Raw genomic sequence first — 23,157 nt, forward strand, 5'->3', positions numbered from 1 at the left:
TTGAGAATTTAGGGCATCTGTTTTAGTTAGAGGGGGGAAGAAAGAGAGAGAGAGAGAGAGAGAGAGAAGAGAAAAAAGAGAAGTGGGTCACTTTAGCGGTGGGACTGAGGGACTTCATTAGGACGCCTGTTGCAGTCTTTGTGCAGCCATTCTTGCTCTTCCCCAGCATTCCCATTCAGCGCTCGTGGGAATCCAATATCAGCCTAACATTTGCGACCTCGTCAAAAGCAAGAAATAACCAGGTGTCAGGTCATCTTGGTCTCTCTTCTGCTTCCACAGTGGTGGCTTTCTGCCACCTTTCTTTATTTATTCAGTCTATATTAAAGCTCTGTCTCAGTTACCTCTAAAAGAAAAATGTCAGGTGTTACTTATTCAAAATTTTTGCTGTTTCCTAATGAGAAAACCTTCAGGCTTTGTGTTTGCATTGGAAGCAGTGGAATGTAATCATTCAGAGAGTTTCGTGTTAACGATGAAAGGAGATTAGATGTTCTGTTTATTAATGATTAATTGGAATAAAGCTAAAGTTTCTCTGCTTTAGGAGTTCTTCTTTCCTCTTACATCTCATTTGCCCTCACTCACATCCCATAATTCTCCACATCTGCCCCTCTTTCCTTTTCATACTCTCTCATCCTTTTGTATTTTTCACCTCACCTCTGTGTTGAAGACACTTCTATTCCGCTTGCTTCATCTCCTCAGTCAGTCGCTCTCTTGGCCCCCAGCACAGCAGAGTCCAATATGTCTTTAAAAGTAGGACATCACTGAGTAATTTGTTGCACCTATGAAGTGATACTTCACAATTGTCACCATATTTCCATGTCTGCAGGCCCGCTCCAAGCACACAATAGCGGCTTCTTCTCAGGAGAGCAGGCGTCATTGCTTTTTCTTGTCACTGTGGCGTTAAGCAGAACTTAACTTGTTTCACTAAGACGTGGCACCTCTTCATGATGTAAGCTTTGTCATTTCACTGCACATACTTTGTTGCCATGTAAACCCTTCTGTTGTAGCTGTTCTCCATTTGTAGCCCATTTTACTTGGGCAGGGCGGTGAACACAGACATTTTGAACTGCTTTGGGTAGTAAATGTAATTTATTTCAATATGTATAAACTTTTAATAGATTTAATATGCTATAATTATGGACATCCTCTTAATAAAGTTTAAAGACAGACAATGTTTGCAATATTTTCTTAAGACAAAGAATCCATTTTTGTTTTTCACAAAGGTTTCATATATTACATCAAGAATGTGTTTTAAAAAAATCTCAATCCTGTGAGGCTTTTCTGTGGATTTTTCAACCACCAGGGGGCTCTTTAACAGGAAGTGAAGTCAAAATTGGAAATCAAAGAAGAAAGTGCTAATTTTCATTCAGAACAAGCACATGCTAGCAGCAGGCACGATGGAGAAATTTATTCAAACTTGCATGATGCAGCTTTTAAGTTGAGGACTAAAGATCTGGCAGTACAGGAGGGAAATAGAGGTTATGCACGTAAGCTCGGCGTGAACAAAACCATGATTCGGCGTTGGAGACAGAGGGCCTCGTCCTTAATATATCCATCAGATTTATTAGGAAACAACCCTCTGCTGCGTCCTTATGGGAAACCGAGAACGGCGGAAATACCAGCGGCTTATATATGTAAATTTCCAGTTTTCTTTTTTTTAAGCAAATAAAAGTAAAAATTGTAGCTGCGGATTATAGTATAGTGCACTCTATAGTCCTGAAAAACGGTACTAGCTGTTGTCGGTTCTTGACATTAACTGGATATCACTTTTCAAGACAGGCTTCTCTAACTGTCTAAATACAGCAGTGTGTTAAAATCAAATGGTCTCATGAGATTTTTTTAAGCTTGTAAAAAGACTTCAATTATTGGTATTGAAGTTTTGTGACCTTTAAATCCCCACCTTGTTTACCTTGGTTCATTTTAAACTATGTTTTTTGTTGCTTTGATTATAGATATGTAAGGATAACTGTTTTGCATATAATTTCCTGACTTGTAATACAGTACCTTACATGTTCTCTTGTCTTTCCTATTTTGAAAAATGTCTGAAGAAACTGGGCCTCTGTGTGAGTTTATATTTATTTCACCCTCTAAAGGGAATTATTCAACGATTAGACTCAATTAAATGACATTAGATCACATTAAAATGTATACACACTCTTAAAAAGCAGTGTGTGAGTGATAAAAAGGGACATCAATGGGGAACTGTTTTGGGGAAATTGGCTCAAGTGATTTTATAGAACAAACAAGAAGAGAAGCAAATAAATGGATAAATATCTTTTGGCTATTTAGGTTCAAGAACGTGAAATTTTAAACAAAAGCGCGATTCAGATGAATCCAGAGCAGCACCAGAAAGCATCTCCTTCACAGATGTGTGAATTCAGATGTTCTATTTGCTTCCTGTCGGCCTTCCAACCCCACAGATGTGTGAAGACGGGCTGATTTTGCTGTTACAACCACACAAACATGGGATTGCACTTAAGCCTGCATTAATACATTTTTCAAAGGGCAGCACAGCAATACAAGAGTGACACATCATGTGACATGCGTGGAGCTTGCACACTTCATTGTCATCACCAGCTATTTGCAAAACCCTCAGTTTCTGTAGAAAATCTAATCAAGTGTGTCTTTGAAACTGTCATTGGTTTGTGTGTTGGGGGAGGATGAAAATAAATGTCAGCCTGCAAAGTTTTTTTGTTCTTTTTTTTTTCTCCCCCATTTATTAGCCTCTATTCCAGCTCCATCAGATGGACTATTAGTGTCGAGAAGATTATAATTATTATTTTGCTGCTCTTTTCCACCTGCTGCTGTTAGTTAGGTGACCTTTTGAAACAGGTCTAATTAGCTGTGGATCTATTCAGGCTGGGCAGGTCTCCATTTGAGTCATCATCAGATCAGCTGCTTTCTAAACTTGCCATTCATTCCTGAGCAATTAGTTGACCCACAGAGGGGTTATTACAGATTGTGAAGGAGGATTTTCAATAGTGGGAGTAAACCCTAAACTGTAGTATTGTCCTTGAAGGAAATAGTTTGGTGTTCTGAAATTCTAGCTCAAATGGACTTTTGGTTGAGATAGTTTAGCTGTTTTCACTGGCGTCAGATGGACTCTGCTTTGGCTGTGGGATTTTAAAATGTTTTTTTGGTTCTCTCTCTAATTGGCATTTATGCAAACACCCTTCTTGTCGACTTCAGTTTTCAATGGGTTTTTTATTTGCTAGAGGTTACAAGATTATCCGCATGTTCACTTTGTACATACAGACTAAACTCAGAATCTATGAAAGAAAAAGGCCATTCCAATAATCTGAGATGCTTCTCAGAAACTGTGATCTGATGCTGCATGCAGAATGATCAGACGTTACTCCAGTTCTTTGCTGTTTGTACAGGGCAGAGTGTAAACGTTCTAATCCTAGAAAGGATCTAACCAGTTGGTGTCATCCATTGTTAAAGCATTTAATAAAAGATGCAACAAAATGCAATAATAATTGTTCTCCTTTTATTACTAAAATAAATATTTATGTAGCATCTTAAAGGAATATTGGAGTGAAACTGTGATCGGATTATATCCAGCTAAAAATCCAACATCTTAACGTCTCCATTAGGTGTAAATCCAGACTAGCTGGTTTGACTGGTTTGGTTTATTCCATGAAACTTAATAAATCATTTACATGTGTCTTCAGTGGTTATTTACAGAGAGAATTGAGAATTATGTACACAGGAAGTGAAGTTTGGAGGCGGTGAGCCAACAATGACCTACCAATATGAAACAGCAAACAAGAAATTTCTGATGGAAGTAACTGTAATATAAAAAGTAAAGCAATGGAAAAAGCTAAAATAAAGCAGTTCTAGGTGAATTCTACCTAGCAGATTTTTAGACTGTTTTCTTTTCAGAAAAGGTTTACATGCTCTGTTTTCAGTATTTGGCGTGCAGAAGAAGATTGGCGGTGGCTTGTCACCTGCTGTCTCCATTTTTTTGACCGTCTCCATATCTAAAAGACGTCTACATACATAACCAACAAATGCCAGTGTGGCTGAAGTCTAAAGACTTCAGCCACACTGGCTGAATTTTGAAATGAAAATATGTGTTTGCATAAATCTCTGTGATGTTTTTGAGATTGGCTTTTTTTTTCTAAGACGGTTGACGTCTGCTTTGGTCTATGCTTCTCTTAAAGTGGCCATTAGAGTCAGCCTCTAACTAATCTGGATTTATGCTAAATGAAGAGGCCAAGAAAGCCATCTGCCTTTATAATCCCCTCGCTAAAATAATTATTTAAATAATAATATTACCACTAAGGCAAATGTTGCATTGGTAAATTATATTTTTTTATATTTATTTTGTTTTGCAGAAAGTAAACGGTATCCCAGATGTGTGAATGCTGTTAAAAATTGTGACTTAAACAAAATATTAAAGGGACAACATTGGTTGCCAAGCAAAAAAAATAAAACATTCACCCTTGAGAGAAGTTGTTTTATTATAAAGGCATAGCCAAACAGAGGATGTTTACTCAGCTACACTACAATAAACTTATGTAGATGTGAAGATCTGTCGGGAATGCTCCATTTTAGTGCCAGAAACACAGAACAACTTTACACAAGAAACAGAAAAGAACATATTTTAAACATGAGGTTCTTTTAATAAATGTGTTAGTTCTTGCAAAACATTTTTTATGGAGAAAGAAATAGAAATGATTCAAGCTGAAAATTAATTTGCACTTGGCATGACAACTCATGTACAAGCTAGCGTTAGCACAGCAGTGGAGTTAGTCGATGTAAGGAGTTTGAAAAAAAGAAATTTAAGAGTTTAAGGCCAGTTTTAAGTTGTTTGCATTGAGTAACCAGCTACACAGATTAATGTTGGAATTTTAAGTAATGATGGTTTGGAGAACAAAAAAATCTCCCTGATAAAAGTTCCTCCATTGCATGATGGTTTGTATCTACACAGCTCTCTGCTTGTGACAAAAAATGCTTTGTAAAAAAGAAAATAAGCAAGTAATATAGTTTTGATTGAGTCAACATTATTTATTAAATTAGAGTGTTCAGGGGTTCCAGTGTTTGAACACTAACAATAACACAAGCGTATTATCTTGCATCTGCAAGGTCTCCCATAGACAGACGTTTGGTAGCATCTCTGTTTTCCCAAATGTGCTGTCCCTGTAAGGTTGTAAGTTATTTCTGAGGAAATAACTTTGCCAGAAATAACAAGTGTGTAGCAGTAGAGCGGACGCCTCATGTACAGAGGCTGTATTGTCCTGGGTTCAAATCCCAATCATCATGTCTATAACTTTACTTCACAATAGGATTAAAGTGAGAACAGTCTTATGTTGTGTGTTTTTTTCTTTTATGATTTTTGATGCCTTTTTGTATAATTACTTTATAAGTATAGTTGTGCAAGTTGAATAAATCTTATTCCATCAGGGGCCTTTCCAGTCTTAAGTGTGGGGTCAAAGGTTACACACCTAAGAGCTCAGTTTTACTTTGCAGCCATTTTGTGTGTCTATCATGTATCCCCCCCTAAAACCCTTAATCATCCCTATTACTTTGTGTTGCTATTTAGATACTAGGCATGCATAACTCCCACCAGCTGTAAACTAGTACGAGTTGTTTATGCAGAACAGTGTTGTGCTGCTGTGATCCCCTGCTGCTGGCCTGACCCACAAAATAACTTCCCTAAAATTCTGGGAAAAATTTGGATCAGAGGCTGCAAATAGATTTCCAAAAGAGTAAACACGTTTGCAAACTTATTTTAGCTGCTGAAACGTTGTCTCTAGAAAATTGCACTGCGGGTGAGCACGTGGTCGTCAGACACTTCACACTTAAGTGACGGTTTAAGAAGAGACGGTGCTGCTCGAGGAAATCTGTGCGAGGAGATGATATTTGTGGGCCATCATGTCAGTGTTATGTGTGGCCCTCAGTATGCTATTCCACTTTAACTGGGCTTAAAGATGTATGTCTGCAGCCCGTTCCGCTGCCCAGCTCACCCACTTGCCTTGATGTTGAGTTCAGTTGACAGAAGCCCTAAGAAGAGTGTTTCACACATGCTGAGTGAAGCCAAACCAAAGTAAGCCTCGTTCCACTGGGCTGCCGTGGTTAGGGGTTAGACATCACAAATTATCTGGGCCATCGGCGTGCAATTCAGTGCAGAAATAGTTTGCCTCATGGTGTGAAAATGGTACGAGAAAGCACTTCGCTGACCTAAATAATCTGCAGCTTTGCCCTGAATCCCATCCGCCACCAGCTGAAACCTGCAAGAGGATGTCCAGACACAACACACGGATATGAATTCCCTTCTAATTGACTCTCGCAGAACAGTCAGTTCAGCCATTTAACATAAAAAGCCTTCAAAGGCTGCTGTGAAGGGTTCCCATGGGAGTTCTCCGAGAGTTTCAAAGTAGGGGGTTGAAAAAAAGGGCCTCATAGTGGGTGCCACTTTATCACACAAAAATCAGGGAGGAATCTACAAGTACATCTGCTCACACCAATTCTGGATAAACATACAAGATCTTCTATAAAATCTGCATTAGATTTACTGTTTTCACACTTCCTTTCAGACACAAATCTACTGGGTCTTTAATTACTTCTACTGGGCAGATACAGACGAGTAAAATAGGTCAGCAAGACTGGAAATATATGTATACCCCTTAAATCTTTTTGCATTTTTTCTTGTTACAACCACAAATGTCATTGTGTTCTGTGGGACCGTATGTGATATGCAAACAAAAAGCAGCACAAAATTTATATGAGCTTCAAGTTTTAAAAAAAATAAATAACTGCAGCATGCATTTGTACTCAACCCCTTCTCCTCTGAAGCCCCCAAATAAAACCCACTGCATCCACGCAGCCTCATAAGAAGCATGTTTATGTGTTAAAATGGCCTAGTAAAGGTTAAGACCTCAATTACATACTGAATTTCTGGCGGGTCTTGATGTTTATAGACCCTCTGCATCCAATCTGCTATTTTGCAAAGAAGAATTGGTGAAAGTTTTTTGGGCAGGTAATGCTGATCAGAGATTGCTTTGTAATATTAAATCATGGCTTAAAACTGGAGGAGATTTGTTTTAATCCAGACAAAAAACATGCTGTATAGATAAAAATCACTTAATTTTATTTTTACTAGAAAAATACCCAACAGTTGTCTTGAACATATTTGGATCATTTGTCTTCTGTTTCACAGTTATGCACAATTTTATGTTGGTCCATCAAATAAAAATCCTAGTAATTAAAATCTGAGATTTTAACTGGACAAAATGTGTAAAAGTTCAAGGGTTGACAATAAATTTGGAAGGCAGACGAAGACTACACAGTTAAGTCAAAATCTCAGATAGATATAGAGGATAACTTAATCGCACTGTAGTTCTCTCACAAGCAGATTTTTACAGCTCTCGTATTATTAGGGAAGAAACATGATGCAACTGGAGAAAGAATCCAGGGACGAATGTGTCATCAACTGAAAATAAAGTGTGAACTAGTTTTCACACACTGTGTGCAACAAGCATTTGCCACAGTGCACATAGTATGCACAAGCTGGGGCAGCAGAGAAATCTATCACATCTTTCACAGATCATGAAAGCCAGGCACAGACATGGACTCATCAAACGGCTTTTCGATTACATTACGTAAGACGCTCCTGCTGCTGCGACCTGAAAACGGCTGGTGTTTGTGGGTCAAAGAAAGCAACAGTAATGACACACAGCCTAGTTATCATTCGCTGTTAAATCACTCATCATGTTTCCATCATGAAATCCCTGCATTTCAGTGTATGCTGCCGTCATCGACTGGCCCGGTTTGTTAAGTCGGTCAGCGGCACAAATGCAGGAGTGGTGTGACAGCGCAGACTGGTGGCGGCTGCTTGCTATGGCATGTTATCTCTCTGTTAGCCGGAGGCAGGTTGCGTCCAATCAGTGGTGAAAAGAACCATTACCGTTTGTTCTAGTGTAAAATTATAGGTGTGTTGTGGGTGAATTGTGTCAAGCTTTTATATGGTAGCTATTTACTGCGATAAAATTCTTCAAATGTTTAATTTTTACATGTTTTAGTTGCTTTCAAGTGTGTAGCTTTGCCATGATGTCATGACAAGAATAACTGTGAACCCGTTTCTAATCCTCTGAGACCCTCTCCACATCTGAAGTGATTTCTCTTTTTTTTTTTGTCATGACTCAGTGCACTCTGCCGTACCACAAATATTGAATAAGAGTCTCGGGTCAATGCAGTGACCAAACACTGGAAAACACTGAAGAGTGATGTCTGGATGTTGTGTGTGTATATGTCGGCGTGTTTTTGTATTCACATTTCACACACCTCTGTGCTCAAGCACCCACCTGTGTCCTAATACAACCCCCCACCCACTCTCCTCACCCATCAGTGTGTGCTTCCTGTACTCAAGTGCAGTATGCTTTTCCCACCTTGTCTTTTTTTTTTTTTACCCTTTTTATTCAGCCCCTTCTCCCCCTTGCAGTCTGCTAGATTTGCACACTGCTGCTGTGGAAGGCCCTAAAAGCCTTAAAAGCTCCCACTGTAGGAGTTGAGCCAGGGATGTCCATTTGACCCAGACTGCTTTTGGAACAACTCAGTCGTTGAACTCTGGCTTCGCTGTGGAAAAAAAAAAAAGCCTCGGCTTGAATGCTGTAAACATGAACGCGCCCACAGTTTTACACACACACACACACACGCACACACACACACACACACACACACACACACACACACACACACACACAGTCAGAAACACAGGGAACTTTTAGAAAGTGAGACTTGGCTTTAAAAGCTCTGAGTTCTGAAAGACTGAGGCACAGTTCCTAATCCCTTTCCCACTTTTTTTTCCTTTTCTTCTCGTTTCTCTCCCCCACCACCCCCTCTCTCTGTCTCTACCTCTTCTTGTGTCTTGTAGGAGAATTCTGGGGAGATTTCGTGCTCTTTTATTCCTCAAGGATGAAGCAGCACAGTGAATCTGTGTACTGAAGCAAGGTAAGCACTGATCATGGTGTTGCTAAAACAGAAACGTGAACATATTCTTCAACTTTCACTCTCCAATGCAGATTTGCTTCCTTACTCATTTGCACACAGCAGGCATTAGCATTTATGAATAGCAATTTTCAGTATAAAAGTATGTACACGGAAACTGTAAACAAAAACAGCAAAATGATCTACATGAGAAATAATTTGACATAGTTACTAATAATATTAATGTTATCAGTATCTGTATTATTAAAACAATCATATGGAGTGAAGATGAAAATATTTTTTATTTTCAAATTGCATGAAACATTTACAGAGTATCAATGTGTAATAAGCTTGTAAGAGATGGTCTGCATGTAGTTTGATAAAAGGAGTTTTATAACAGCAGTACCCTAATAGGGGCAATAATTTACTGCTCAGATGAAGTTCTTAAAATGTTGGATTTGGAGTTAATTTTATCAAGAATCAGCCTAATTGTATTTTGTATTAAATGGTCTCTGGATATCAAAATTCAAAGAATGCAATGCTTTTTATTTAAAATTTAAAGTATCTATGATTATATCTTTATTATGATTTGATAGTTATGTCAAGAGTCATAACTTAATATCGCTAGTAAGTAAATTCTGCTGCTTGTGTCTATGCTGAAGTTCCATTTCATGCACACTATTGCTGCAAATAAATAAGTGTAAAAACAAAAATATAACCCCAGATAATTAATTTGTTCTTTCCTTCTACTCAAGTGTTCCTGTATTAAAAAAAATCAACTATGCAGAAATTACTAAGTATTTAAAAGCGGTATGACACAAAGGTCACACGCAAAATGATAAAGAAATAAATTTAAATTATATTTGATCCCCAGTTGTAAAGGGCAATATAGCTATAGCACAGGTGATTTAACTGGAAGTGGGTCCCCAAATCAAATTCTGCCCAGGGCCTCAATAAATGTTTTGCCAACTCCGGGAGGATAAAGTGACCAATTGATTTTGTGATCTGTCAATTTATTTGTTGTCTTTTCAGTATAGTGTGAAAGATCTGTAATCATTGTATCAACCCTCCAAACCACTTGGGTCTTCTGGTTCAAGTCTACTCTGCATCCTGAAAATCAAAACCAAACATGGAGAAGCAGCGTTCAGGTTTTATGCTCCTCTATTTTTAAACAAACTCCCAGAAAACCACAAAGATGCAGAAGCAGAGTTCCATTAAATAAAAGCCCGTTTGTTTGCAGTTGCCTTTGATTAAAAATAACTGAAACATCACTAATTTCAGTCTGTTGTTTTCATCATGTGCTATACATAACACTTGCCTTGCTATGCTTAAATGCACACACAAAAAAAAGACCAAACACAATACTTAACCTTGTGTCAGCTCTAGAAATACAAAAACAAAGAGATATGGAGGACATGTTTGCTCTGAGACGCTGACTGAAGAAAGGGAACACAGAGGAAGACTTGATTCTCGGGAACAGAAAGTGAGTGAAGACACTGTCGACAGGATTAAAGTTTAACCAAACATCACCAGCCCCCAGGAGAGGCAAATCTGCTGCCATCCGCAGTGGACAGAAGGCAGGAAAAGACATGCTAAGAGACAAGACAAGACAGAGCGGCGATCCCCAGCTGTCTTTAAAAACTGCTGCCTCTGATACATTATTGAATATGCGGCTCTCCAACGCATCGCTGAGCCTTCTTCCCGTGTTAGTGTTCAAGTTTGCATAGCGTCACTGCTCTAAAAATAAAGCATTCGCTCATCCTTTCCCAGTTTGTTTTAAAGATGCAGAAGCTGCATGAAGCTGGTGCGTGTTGCTCTGAGTGCCACTTTCTCCGTTCAGAGGCTGGCTGGAATTTGAGTTTGCGTTTGACTCATTTTTGCTATCGAGCCTCTGAAGTACAAAGAAAAGAAAAGCAGACTCAGAGATTTGATCAAACTCTTTGAAAGTATTCTTGGATGATGTGCTGAGGATTTTGAGGCGAGCTGATTGCTTCAGTGGTACTCCTTTGTACTGTGCGCAGAAGGCAGAAAGATAGCATCGTGGGGATTTTTTCGGAATCAAACAGCATGTTAAACATCAAATCTTTGTCTAGTGCACAACTCATCTACTCCTTTTTTTATCTTCAGTAAGTTACATTTGAGCCTTTGTCACATTCTTAAGACTTTCTGCATGTGGAGTACCGGGTGCCCCACCACCCTGCAAGGATAAAATAAAGGATGGATGGATGGAGGAAGTACCGGGTGTAATCTACAGGTGGCAGCAGAGTAACGTACCTAACAGGAACGCACTTGAATGGCCCCTTTTGAACAGATAGCACCTTAATAGGCCGCCCTATCTAGTTCTCTGTCTGCCTCATCATCACTATATGTTTTGAAGCAAATCATTTTTTGTAGGACAGGAAGGAAAGAGGACACACCAATCAATATGATTTTTTTGATGAGTATTCAATTGTCCAAACATGTCTTCTCTGTTCTCTTTCAGCTCCCACATTCAAACTTCAACGGCGAGGATGAAACATGAGCAAAGGTACGGTATGTTTGGTTTTGTTGGTTTCCGCGAAACGAGAGGGAGGGAGCCGCTGTACGCAGTCAGTCGATTTGGAGGCGTGCGTCTCCGTCCCCTGACTGATGTTGCAGTGACATGATCAGCTTGACTGCTAGTAGCTCTTTGTGAGGTTGCTATAGTGACTGTGGATTGAGTGTTGGGGAGACCAGAGAGGAATACGAGGGTGCAGAAGGGGGCGGAATGGGAAATGAAGTGCCTGGTGCCTCTGGCCTGTGAGGCTCATTTGTGTGTCTGTGTTTGTACTTTGGAAGAGAGTGGATGTGATATATAAGTGTTTATCTGTATGGGGAATCCAACGTTAAAGAGCCACTCATCTGTGTAATTGGGAATTTGATCAAGATAACTCACAAATGCACTCAGGCAGGCGGACAAACATCAACTCTTTGTAGGAGTCACTAAGACGTAGAAAATGTGACAGCTAACGTGTGGGCTGAGGGTATCCTGCTTTGCATCAGACACACACACACAAATCAGTGGGTCGCCCTTCATTTTGCTTTTCGGTTAATTGCGCCGTCAAAGAAATGATGTGTGAGCTCACGCCAGCAGACAAAACACCTCCATGAGCACATACAGCAACTTAAACACACATTGCAAGGTTAAGATATAGAACAGAATAGAATATCATTTTAATATTGATGATAGAGTTTGACTAGTTTCAGTGCAGAAGCCTGTTATTTTGCTAAGCAAAGAGTTTATTCCTTTTCCATTTATCCCTAGTTGGGCTTTAACATAATCAACAAAATATTCAAACAACCAACTAGCTAGTATTATATTATTCTGGAGATCAAAATACACATACAATGTCAGTATAACAAATTTGGAGTAGAAAACACACTAAAATAAACACATAGTTTTTAAATAAATCTTTTACTGTCTTTATTAATACTAAAAATGTTAGGGTTTTTTTTTTTTTTTTTTTGCTTAACTAGACCATTCCAATATGCCAAATAGCAAATAAATTTGAATTATAAACTCTTATGCTGCTGAACATTTCATAAATTCATATAAATGAGCACGTTTTGCCTTAACTATTCATAAATGCGACTGAACTTAAGCTTTTATTTTGAAAAGCTACAAACTTTTCAAAATAGTTTGAAAAGTTTGCAGCTTTTCAAACTACAAACTACATACAGCCTGAAGCCTCAGGCCTTGAGGGCTGGTGTCTTGCAGCTTTTAGATGTGTCTCAGCTTTAATACACCTGTGTTAAATAATGAGGTCATTAGCAGGACACTGAAGAACTTGACTGCAAACTGAGGAGATAATTCAACCACTGATTCAGCTGTGCTGGACCAGGGACAGATCTAAACGATGTAGGACACCAGACCTTGAAGACATAGTCAAAGTCTCCAGTCTTAAATCACAGAAAGTGTAAGTTCATTCTGTACCCAGCTTCCCTAAAATGATAAAACAGACAGGACAGTCTAGATTTTTTTGTTTGTTTTCCATATTCATATGCATAGGCTTAAAAATGTTTTTAAAGCTTCTTAAGTTGTCAAAATTGATGTCCTGCCCACATTTGTGATTTATTAGTACACTTAAAAGTAGATCAGTGTCTGACAACTCAAGTCCTAGAGAGCCAGCGTCCTGCAACTTTTAAATGCGTCTCTGCTTCAATACATCTGAGTCAGATAAGCCGGTCATTGGCGGGTCTCTGAAAAACTTGACTACCTACTCAGGAGGTAATTCAATCTAAAAAAAATCTAAAGGTTGCAAGACACCGGCCCCAGAGGACTGGAGTTGCTTACTGCTGACGTAGATCTGTCCCATCCACCAGCCTTTTTAATGTCCTAAAAACCATAAACCACCCTTCCTTCAGGAGGATGACAGAGTCTTCCCTGTTATAAAATTATAATAATATTATAATAACAGGACATCATGTTGTGTTGAATCCTCTAAATCATCCTCTACATCCCATGCTATTTTGTACTTTCCTGGTACATAGTGCCATTTTATAGCACAACCAGTTAACTATGCTACTTTAAGTTGTTCTAAAAATATACAATGTACATATAAAAAAAAACATTGCTTAATAGAAATTTAACTTTGCGTCATAGCCATATCTGATGCCTGCCTTGAAATTGGCTTCTGTTTCCTTTAAGAAGCTCCTACCCTTTCCAGAACTTTCCCTTCTGCATGTCACAACAACAGTTTTCCTCCATGATTCCATTTGCAACCTTTCTTAGGAGAGTTGGACTGAGAAGTAGTTTGCATGACAATCAGCAGATTTGCATTTCCACCAGTTGTTTGCTAATTGCTGCTGCCACTAGTCTAATGGGGCTAAATGGGAAAGACATGGGTGAGGGGCGCTCTGCAGGGAGGAAGCTCTGCTGGAGATTGCAGCTCCAAGGAGGATCTTTGGGTAAGATGGCGCATTTTATGAGCAGGCATTGGAACACCTCCGAGTGGCTGCTCTGCAAGATTCAAGGATTTTTCAGACATGCAGGAATAAATCACAGCAACACTGATGAGAAAATAACATTATAACATGATACGAAGATCAAAAAGTCGCTCTAGTACCAGTGTCTGGTTAGGGCTCCTTTTTTTTCTCGTGCCCTCTAGAGCAGCTAACAGAAAGTTATCTGACATTCTAATAGCTCCAACTGCAACTAACATCAGAAACGCATCCAATGCATTTTCTTTACGGGAAGATACATCTGTGACCTAATCAACCATAAACATATTCTTCAAAGTACAAATTACACATTTGTCGTTTTACAAACCTATTTGAAGAAAATATACTCCGCCCTTGTTCTAACACGACTCCAAGCAATTTCTTTTGTGACTGTAGTTTCTCATCTTAGAAAGAAGTTCAGGAATGTTAATAAATCTTTCACAGATGTAAGTGAACAGGCCAAGGTAGGAGCGAGAACATGCCCACACACAGGTCACCTGAATCATCCTCTTGATTCCTCCTGACAATAAAAGCAAAGCCGTGGACCTTGAATGATGCCTCGCTCCTTTGTATTTAGACTCTTGCCAAAGCCTTGGGAATAGAGCATTGGGAATTAGGCAGCTGTGATGCAGCTTCCCACTCAAAATATTAATTAAATTCCACTTGGACCAGATACCTTAGTGGTATCACAGGTGGTTTCCAAGGTCTTTCTTATACCCATTCAAGCAGCTTGATCTTATGTTCCCTCATCCCACGCCGTTTCTTTGTGAATACAAGACATTAGGGATGAGTCAGTCACAAATCTACATTTAGTTAATCTGATATCATATTTCTGATTTTGGATATAGTGAAAGAGCAAGGAACTAAAATTAGGTGTGTGATTTTTTTTCCCCCTTTTTTTTAGGAGTAAGTCAGCAAGGATGTCTGCTAATCTGTCACAGAGAGCATATGGTGTTGTTCTTGCTTCACGTTCAATAAACCCAAACAGTACATGCAGTAATATAGACTCATCTGTTTCCGAAAATAAATATAACCATTTTAAGTTACCAGAAGTGGCTGTGGTCTGAACAGCTATTCCAACTGTAAACATGCTCCAGAGCCTTTCAAACCAATGTTTAAACCTGTAGGAGCAACCAGATGTAATTATGAAGCATCTGCCTGCTATGGAAGGTAGTCATTGAGTTTTGTTGTAAAAATCTGAACTCAACTCTAATGATGAAACAGGTAATCTTAAACAGGCGATTCTTGTTTCAAAAGTGAAGCAATAATTTTCCACAGTCATGTAAAAAAAACACGACACACACAAACAAAGAAAAACAGAATAATCTTTATGGGCATTTTCATGACCCTGTTATGCAGTCATGATCGTTTTTAACACAAATTCGATAGATAACAGATGTTAAAACAGAAAACGCATAAAATAAAAGCCTCAGTAAAAGTGATTCTGGACTGTTAAATAAGAATGTTCCTGAAAGTTAAACAAATGACAGCTGGAGAATATCCTATACCTAGGTTTAGTTAATGCGTTCCCATGTGAGCTGCCTCAGGTGAGCCAAACTTTTTTTTGGGTAACAAATTAAAGAAACCCTCAGGCTCCCATGCCAACACACAGCAAAACCATTCTTGTGCATGTCCGCGTGTGTCTCCAGAGCGTGCAGTCTGGTGTGTATAATAGTCATTGTGAAAGAAATAATATGCTGTACTATACAGGGATGGCTTCACACAGGGATTACACTTAGATGATTCCTCAATAGAGAATTTAGTCTCGGGTAGCCGAGCTTAATCCGCGGCTGTGGGAGCAGACCAAAGTAGTGTAGAGCTGTGACCAGATATGACAAAGAACAGAGTGCTGCCAGATTAGTTCATACAGGAACAAGGCCGAGGGTCTCTTGACAGCTTTTCCTAAATCTCACTGCTCTCGCTAATGCAGTCTGAAGGAAACGTTTGTCCTCTTTCTGTCCTCTTGCCTGTCTTACTGACTCACGATTTCGGTCCCTATGTCTCAGCTAGATGTGAGAACAGAATGTGTGCCTGCGTGGACTCTGCGAGTGCTATCGCTTCATTAGTGTTGAAGATTTTTGGGTCAGCTGTAGCCTTGTTCCCACTGTTCCATGTGCTGTAATTACCCTCACGTGAGTCACGTCTGATAATTAGGATAGCCTCAGCAGGACTCGGCAGTACTCACGCGCACATACTGGGTACATGCACACATGGGACACACATACACACTCATCACTCATTAGTGGAGAGCTTACCATCCAGTACAGCACTAATGGGATTACCGTTGCTGAGGGCTTCACTCATCAACCTCTTACTCCTCTCTCTGCTCGCTATCAAGAGCAGTTCTTAAATGCTGAAAAGGCTGAGTCGCTCCATAAAGTGCCCCGGTGTCCGTTTGGGCTAAAGACCCTAAGAACATAAAAGCTATGGTTTTACTACGACCGGACCCTTCTCTCGTTCCTCATTTACTGTAACTTAACCCTTGTGCGTGCGAGCACTGAGGCAAACGTAGAGGACTGTGGCAGAGGACACAAGTTTTACGAGTGTGGGGTCGGTTGGACCCCATTTACACAAGGGTTGAAAGACATAACCAAAAAAAAGAAGAAAAAAAACCTAATTTTCAGTTTTTCCATGTTGCATTGTCCATCAGTTGTTTTCTAACTTGGGCTCACATGATTCACATACATCCTTTAAACTTACAGCCTCAGTCAGTTTTTAAGACTTAGACTAACAACATTTGTTTGACTCGTCTTTTATAAACAGAAGTATGCAGCTTTGCAACATCACGTGGCTGGAAACTGGATTTATGGAACGGTGATGTTTTTAAAAGGTTTCAACTACTATACTGTCCCGTACTGGTAGTCTGTCATGCAAGAGCAGAGTAACTCCAATATGGAAAGGGACTGTGACTTATTCTTGGCATATCTAGAAATGTAGCAATACATCCAGCTCACAAGACAAGGCGATGCGTGATATTGAACTGGAATGCAAGGATTTTTTTGTCTTCATGTATAGGTTACAGGTTACAAACTGGGTTTTAAAAAAGAAGTCTGTAATCTGTAGAATAATCTACAATAATTTATGTCTTACTCTTTGATTGTCCAATTCCAAAAAAATAAAAAATAAACTTTTAAAATGCTTATTTGTGTTTTCACAAATGAGCTGCAAGCTAATCCGGGCAGTCAGCTTAACCTGTGTTGCTGCTTCACACTTGATTTCTCCCACTCACTGCAGAATATATCAAGCATACTCTAACATTTTGGCCGTTCTACTCAAGCTGCAAAAGATCCGTTACACTCTGCTTGAATGCTCTGTTGCCTGGCTGCTGCTGCCAGTTTCTGCTTGGTTTTCTTCAGCTCCTCCACTAACATAGTGCTCTGCTGGGGCTCCAAGGTTAGACATCTTCTCCTCATCTTCTAACACAAGATATACAACCTGAACTTCTTCTCAGCTCCTAACTTTATTTTCCCTTGTAAGAAGGTTCACGTTTATTTCCTTCTACTGATGTGCAAAGTCAGTAAAAGAAGGGGGGAAAAAAATCGCTTGTTGAAAAGAATACCAACATTTTACAACAAAATACTTTTAGGATTTTAAACTCGGGTCCACCCGTTAAAAAAGGTGACCGGATCCTTTAGCCCAGCCAGAAGCAATGGGTTACCCTCATTCTGTTGGAGCTGACAAGTCAATTATCTCTCCCAGGGAGACCCCTGCAAACTATTACAAGAGTGAATTGATTTTAATCACTGTATGCACTGTGGAGGACCACAATTTCTGATCAGAACAATGGTCAGTGAAAAATAGTTTATTGTTTCTCGCTGAACCCTGTTCCAACCTAATATAAGAGCATTGAGAATGTTGGATGCTATGTAAATAAAGAGTAAATACATTAAAAATACACACACAAAAAGAATGAAGATCAACTTTTACATCCTAAATGGGAATTTATCATCATGTCGGCTCTTTTTCAAAGCCTGTGGGGAGAATATCAGAAATGGACTCGAATTGCATACTCCATTCACCCTTTCTGTTATCTACTGAATGTCTTGTTCTCTCTTGCACTAAGAGTGACAAAACCACATACATTCAGAAAAAAATAGCTCTGAAACACAGTTTAATATTAACCACATCACACTGCAAAAGAAAATTGACTCCCCCAAGACAGCATCTACTGCAAACAGTGTTGCAGTCAGTCAAACCTTGTAGCGCTTAGCATGGTGTATTTACTGATTGAAAATAGGTCAAACGTTTGAGTTTTCAAATAACTCGTCTTTTCTCCGTGCTTCTCTTGTGCTGTGGCTGTTGAAGGCTGCAGCTGCAGCAGACGTCCAGTTCACAGTCCACAACAACATATCGATCTGTAACGTTAACTTGAAAAACTGAGGAATTATGAACTCTGTGGATTAGGGAATACACTGAGTTAAAATGATTTTTTTATGTGTTTTTTTTTTCTTCTTCGTCTTTTACTGTGCACTTGGGCAAAGTCTGAATGTGTGGGTTGCTCCCCGTTTTCAGCACACTCAGTGAAAATCCTCATGTCCTCTCAGGTGTTATGTTTACAGCTGTGCCGGAACTGATAAATACCCCTGACTACTGCAGAATCATTTGACGCCGGATTGAATGCCTAGCCAGCAACCGCAGGCCAAAAAACATGCTGTTCTGGAGCCAGAAATACCTTCAGGGACAGAAAGACATATGCAGCAGTAATCACCAGTTCCTCACCAGCATTGGCCTTTTTCCTCCTATGTCACTGCACCCATTTCAACAGATCATTTAGAAGCAATATTACCCTCAGCCATCCAGTTGTCACCGTGTGTTTTCTGTGGATGGAAAATAGTAATGGAGATATTGGCTGGAGAATCGTTGAGCCCAGGCCATCGTGCTGAGTGGTTCGATGGCGAGGAGAGCTTAGATTGAGGGCCACGGCTCCTATCTGCAGTACTGCACATCAAGTGCGGGGGGACATAGCAAAAAGAGGCGCCGCTGAAAGCTGTAATTTTTAAACACCATGCGTCACAAGCACAAACATAAACCGATACACAAATACAGACGCACACACACAGATGCACACACAGGCAGTGGATTAGGATGGGGATTATAGAAGCATAGCTGTAAAACAGGCAGGGACAGATCAGTGTCAGACTTCACAAACACTTACACACACACACGCACACACACCAGATGTGTGTTATGAGTGTACAGTAAGATGGATTTATTTTGAGACGGATGGTATGATGACTTTCATGTCATGATTGAGCATTGTTCAAGTTTGAATAGGAAGACAGTTCAATAGAGCAGCAAAGAAGCTTTAGCAATCAATTATTGATCTAGAACATTATGAACTGAAGGTCATAGAGATTTTACGAGGGGATCGTGTAAATTTTTTTTTCTGACTTCTGATCTTATGGTCCACAATCTATATTCAGTTTGAAATCACATGTTCTTGTATTCGGAACGTAAAAAGACACACTTCGTATTTTCTCTTGTCAAAGAGCTCTCAACACCATCACAAAGACAGAAACTTGTCTAGATTACGGTTCTGGCACCAATTCTTAAGCACTTCAAGGGGCAGAACGAAAAGTACTTAATAACTGAATTGATGGCCTTCAGTGTCCTCTCTTCATTACATTAGAGTTGTTAAGGCTTACTGCCATGACTGGGCTCAGATTAGCATCCATAATGCCTGAAGGACTTTACTCTCCCTAACCGGCGTTGAAATGCAGCATGTGCCAAACACATACATTCACAATGTATGAAGAAGGGAAGAAAAAGTGCAAAGGTTGTGGTTAGTAAAAGAAAACAGGATATAATTCAGGTTATGTAGATTTGGTTGTAAATTCCTGCACACATTTGACTTGTTTCTACAAATCCTGGTAAATCCTTAACTGGGTTAGGATATTGGGAGTTTGACAACTAGGTCAATGCCTGGAGGATTCTTGAGGAGACTTTTTTTTTTTTGCAGTGACTATGCACCGTCCTGCTGCTGAATAAGCTAGCGAATGCTTACATGGAAGTGCCTGGGCCGTGGGAGGAATACCCAAATTGAAGTCAAAGAGTCCCATAGGAAAAAACAAACTTCACACAGACAGACTTGTATGGAGACTTACTGTGATGCAGGAATACTAACTATCACTTTACCTTGACACATTTTTAGATTCATGCTTTCTGAATTCCTTCACATACCAGCTCTGTGAGTTCTAGAATTTACTACCAGTCCACGTCTTCATATGCCCATCACACTATCTATCTTTCCTTTCTATTCAATAGGGAATAAACGCTGCCAAAGCTAAGTAAAGCTCAATCATTGCCTTCTTGTGCATCTGATACTCAAGGATGTGCCATGTGATCACCAGCTCTATTATGAACATGCCATGTAGCTAACATAATACACAAGCATCACTGCTGCAGAACTGATGCAAGTCCTACTCAAATCTAGCAGCAAGGATATTGTTAACACATGAACACATGCAGTGCAGGAACTGATAAACTTGTATCTCCTGATGGTGAGGTGATCATCAAATACCAAACCATAAGAAAATCAGATGGCAAAAGTGTCCAAGCCCTTATTGACGCAGTAGTACAATATACACGTTACACCCTTCAGTCCCAGTAAACATAGTGTACAAAATGCATCTGATATGAGATATAGTAGCATACACGGCAATATAAGAAACTGTTGTAGAGCTGCTTTAAAAACTTGAACTTTATGTGAGATTTTTAAAACATGAAGAGGAAAGGATGTAGGTTTGTACAGTACCACCAGAGCAAAGCAAAGGCAACATTTTATTTGCCAAGATAAAATAAATGATGATGGGTTGATAAATGAGGGGATCTCTAAGCAGTTTGGAATCAACAAGTAGGTGGATTTAAAGATCTGAAGACAGGATTTTTTTTTTTTTTCTTTGAACTCAAACCAGAGTAGCTCACTGAAAAAAAGAAAAAATCTCAAACCTAGGGGACATAGGAAGCATTTTAACTTGGTACAAACTTCAGATACCAAAACCAAGTGAAATCGAGCGTGATAGCTTAATGACAGATTGTGTCTCTGAGCAGCAGCAGGCATATTGGCCTTTGTTCTGCGAGCTCTTTGAGACGAATTCCAAGGTAATTCTCAGATTCTCTTCACGCAGGTCACACAGCTCAGTCACATGCTGTTCATACATGATGGAATATCAGTCATACGCTGACAGAGCTCTTCAATCTGTGGCCTTCAACACTCTTGGCCGCGCCGCAACAGGCGTGTCCTGGTCACCAAACATCTGTCATCGGCACGCAGCTCCGCGGAGGTCTCCAGCTCCCTGTGATCCCATCTTCTCTACAGCTGTCAAAAATAATAATCAATCTCTCTTTGCCTCCTTTTATATTCGCTCTGCATATTTCGACTTGGCCTGCTCCTCCTCCTCCGCATCTCCCCTCTCGTCTTTTAGCATGCTGAAATATATAACTAGCAATTTGCCAATCTCTCCCGCGTTGACACACACACACACACACACACACACACACACACACACACGCATACATGCACAGAGAAATACGGCTTCCAGACCGCAGGAGCTGCCGTGGTGTATAATGACAGATAATTGGGTATTGTGGGTTTGCCCTCGGCAGCAGGAACCAATCACAGTGACAGCCACTTCTCCATGACCCGTTTGCACGCGTGTAGATGTGTACGTTGTGTGTGCTCACGCAGGCATGGGTTTTGGCGTGATTGCGAGCCGACTGTGTACAGCCTGTACCTGAAAGCTCTCTGTATAATTTTATAGTTGCTGCTGTATTTATGTAAACAAAGATAAGCTGCAAAATTATAGCTTGTGTTTTTCTCTGTATGCGTGCATGTCTGCATCTGTGCGGCGCTGTCCACAGGAACTCGGGGGCTGCCGGTGGAACTCCGTCCATCTCCAGAATGCTTGTTCCCATGACTGAATGTTGTGTTTGTTTGTCACTCATTTTACAATCACCATCCATAATTAATGATTGGCCTGTTTGCCATTTGAAAAGGGCCCATTGGCTCTAAACAGCAGAAAAGATGTTTTCTGTTTTGTTTTACACACTGATTGCCTTATAAAAGACAACTGTACCAGTGCCAGAAGAAGAGGAAGCCTCTCTCTGATATTCTCTCTTTTTTATTCACTCCTTCTTGCTCCTTTATTGTGTCTTTGTTTTCTTGTCACTTCCTGCTCTATTGCTATCCCCTCCACCCCCTTGTTTTCTGTTACCCTCTCTGTTTGCGCCGACTCTCATTTCCTCTCTTTCAATAGGGGGGAGTCCTTGAAACAAAAAAAAAAAAAAAGAGCTTCTTCATGCACGTGTGGTTGTGTTTGTGTGCGTGACGGTGTGCAGCTCTGTAAATATGATCTTTTTTGTATTGCCAATACATGCTACAATAAAATGTGAGCACTTGTGTGTGCGTGTGTGTGTGTGTGTGTTCACACAGAGGGAGGGGCTGTGTACTTCATCATAACAGCTTGCTCGATATTCCAAAATGCAATTTCCTGGGAGTGAAAAGAGCAGGCTGGGTGTTCATCATCTGCCCTCCATTCTTAGCGTTCGATAAAAACCTTCTTTAAGACCGCTCAGCTGCTTTCTCATTTGTTGTTTAGTCTGTTTTTTTTTCTCTCGCTCTCTTTTGTGTCCCGCTTTTGTTTTCATCCTTTGTGATGCTTGGATGCAGAATTGCACCTTCCTGCCAGGCAGCAGATATGTGTCCAGTGCATTACTCAAGTCCACTTTTCAACATGTTATTTTACTGTTTCTGTTATGCTAATAAACATAACAAGCTGAAGAAGCAAAATTCAGTCCAGCTAAATCAAATTTTCTCAGGAGAACAAAAAGAGACTTACAGAGACACACATGCTTCAATGCAGTCAGAGTTGTCAAGTCCCATAAACTTTTCCACATTTTCTCATTCTTCATCCAACAGTTACAATGTATTTTATTGGTATAATGTAAAATACCAACAAGATTAATAAGCGTGGTTTGCCTATGACCCCCCCTACACACACCTCGCCCCCACTCACGCATGCGTACGTTTTCACTCTTGCTCTATAATCTTAAATCTCAATAAGTCACACTTAATCTGTGGTTGTAAATTGACAGTATCGAAAAAAATTATCAGCGTGAATGTATACTTTTGCAAGGCACTGGTACTTTGAGCTGAATATTGTTTGTGAAGATTAACCACAATACAAGAGGATGTTTTAGAGCTTCTCAGGTAAATTGGTCAATTCCAAAAGGTAAAAGCTCTTAATTATCTTTTCCAACAGTCAATAAGAG

General features: G+C 39.8%; 1 protein-coding gene across 19 annotated transcripts in view; it reads left to right on the forward strand.

Moving 5' to 3' along the window:
- ptprdb (protein tyrosine phosphatase receptor type Db) overlaps nt 1-23,157 on the forward strand; it is a 203,019-nt gene that overhangs the window by 65,698 nt on the left and 114,164 nt on the right. For all 19 annotated transcript variants that reach the window (XM_008416472.2, XM_008416463.2, XM_008416509.2 and 16 more), the window contains exons 4-5: nt 8,876-8,952; nt 11,411-11,455. The gene's annotated coding sequence lies outside the window, so the exon portion shown is untranslated. The remainder of the gene's footprint in view (nt 1-8,875; nt 8,953-11,410; nt 11,456-23,157) is intronic.

The sequence above is a fragment of the Poecilia reticulata genome, linkage group LG1, assembly GCF_000633615.1.
Source record: "Poecilia reticulata strain Guanapo linkage group LG1, Guppy_female_1.0+MT, whole genome shotgun sequence".
In the NCBI taxonomy this organism is placed as follows: Eukaryota; Metazoa; Chordata; class Actinopteri; order Cyprinodontiformes; family Poeciliidae; genus Poecilia; species Poecilia reticulata.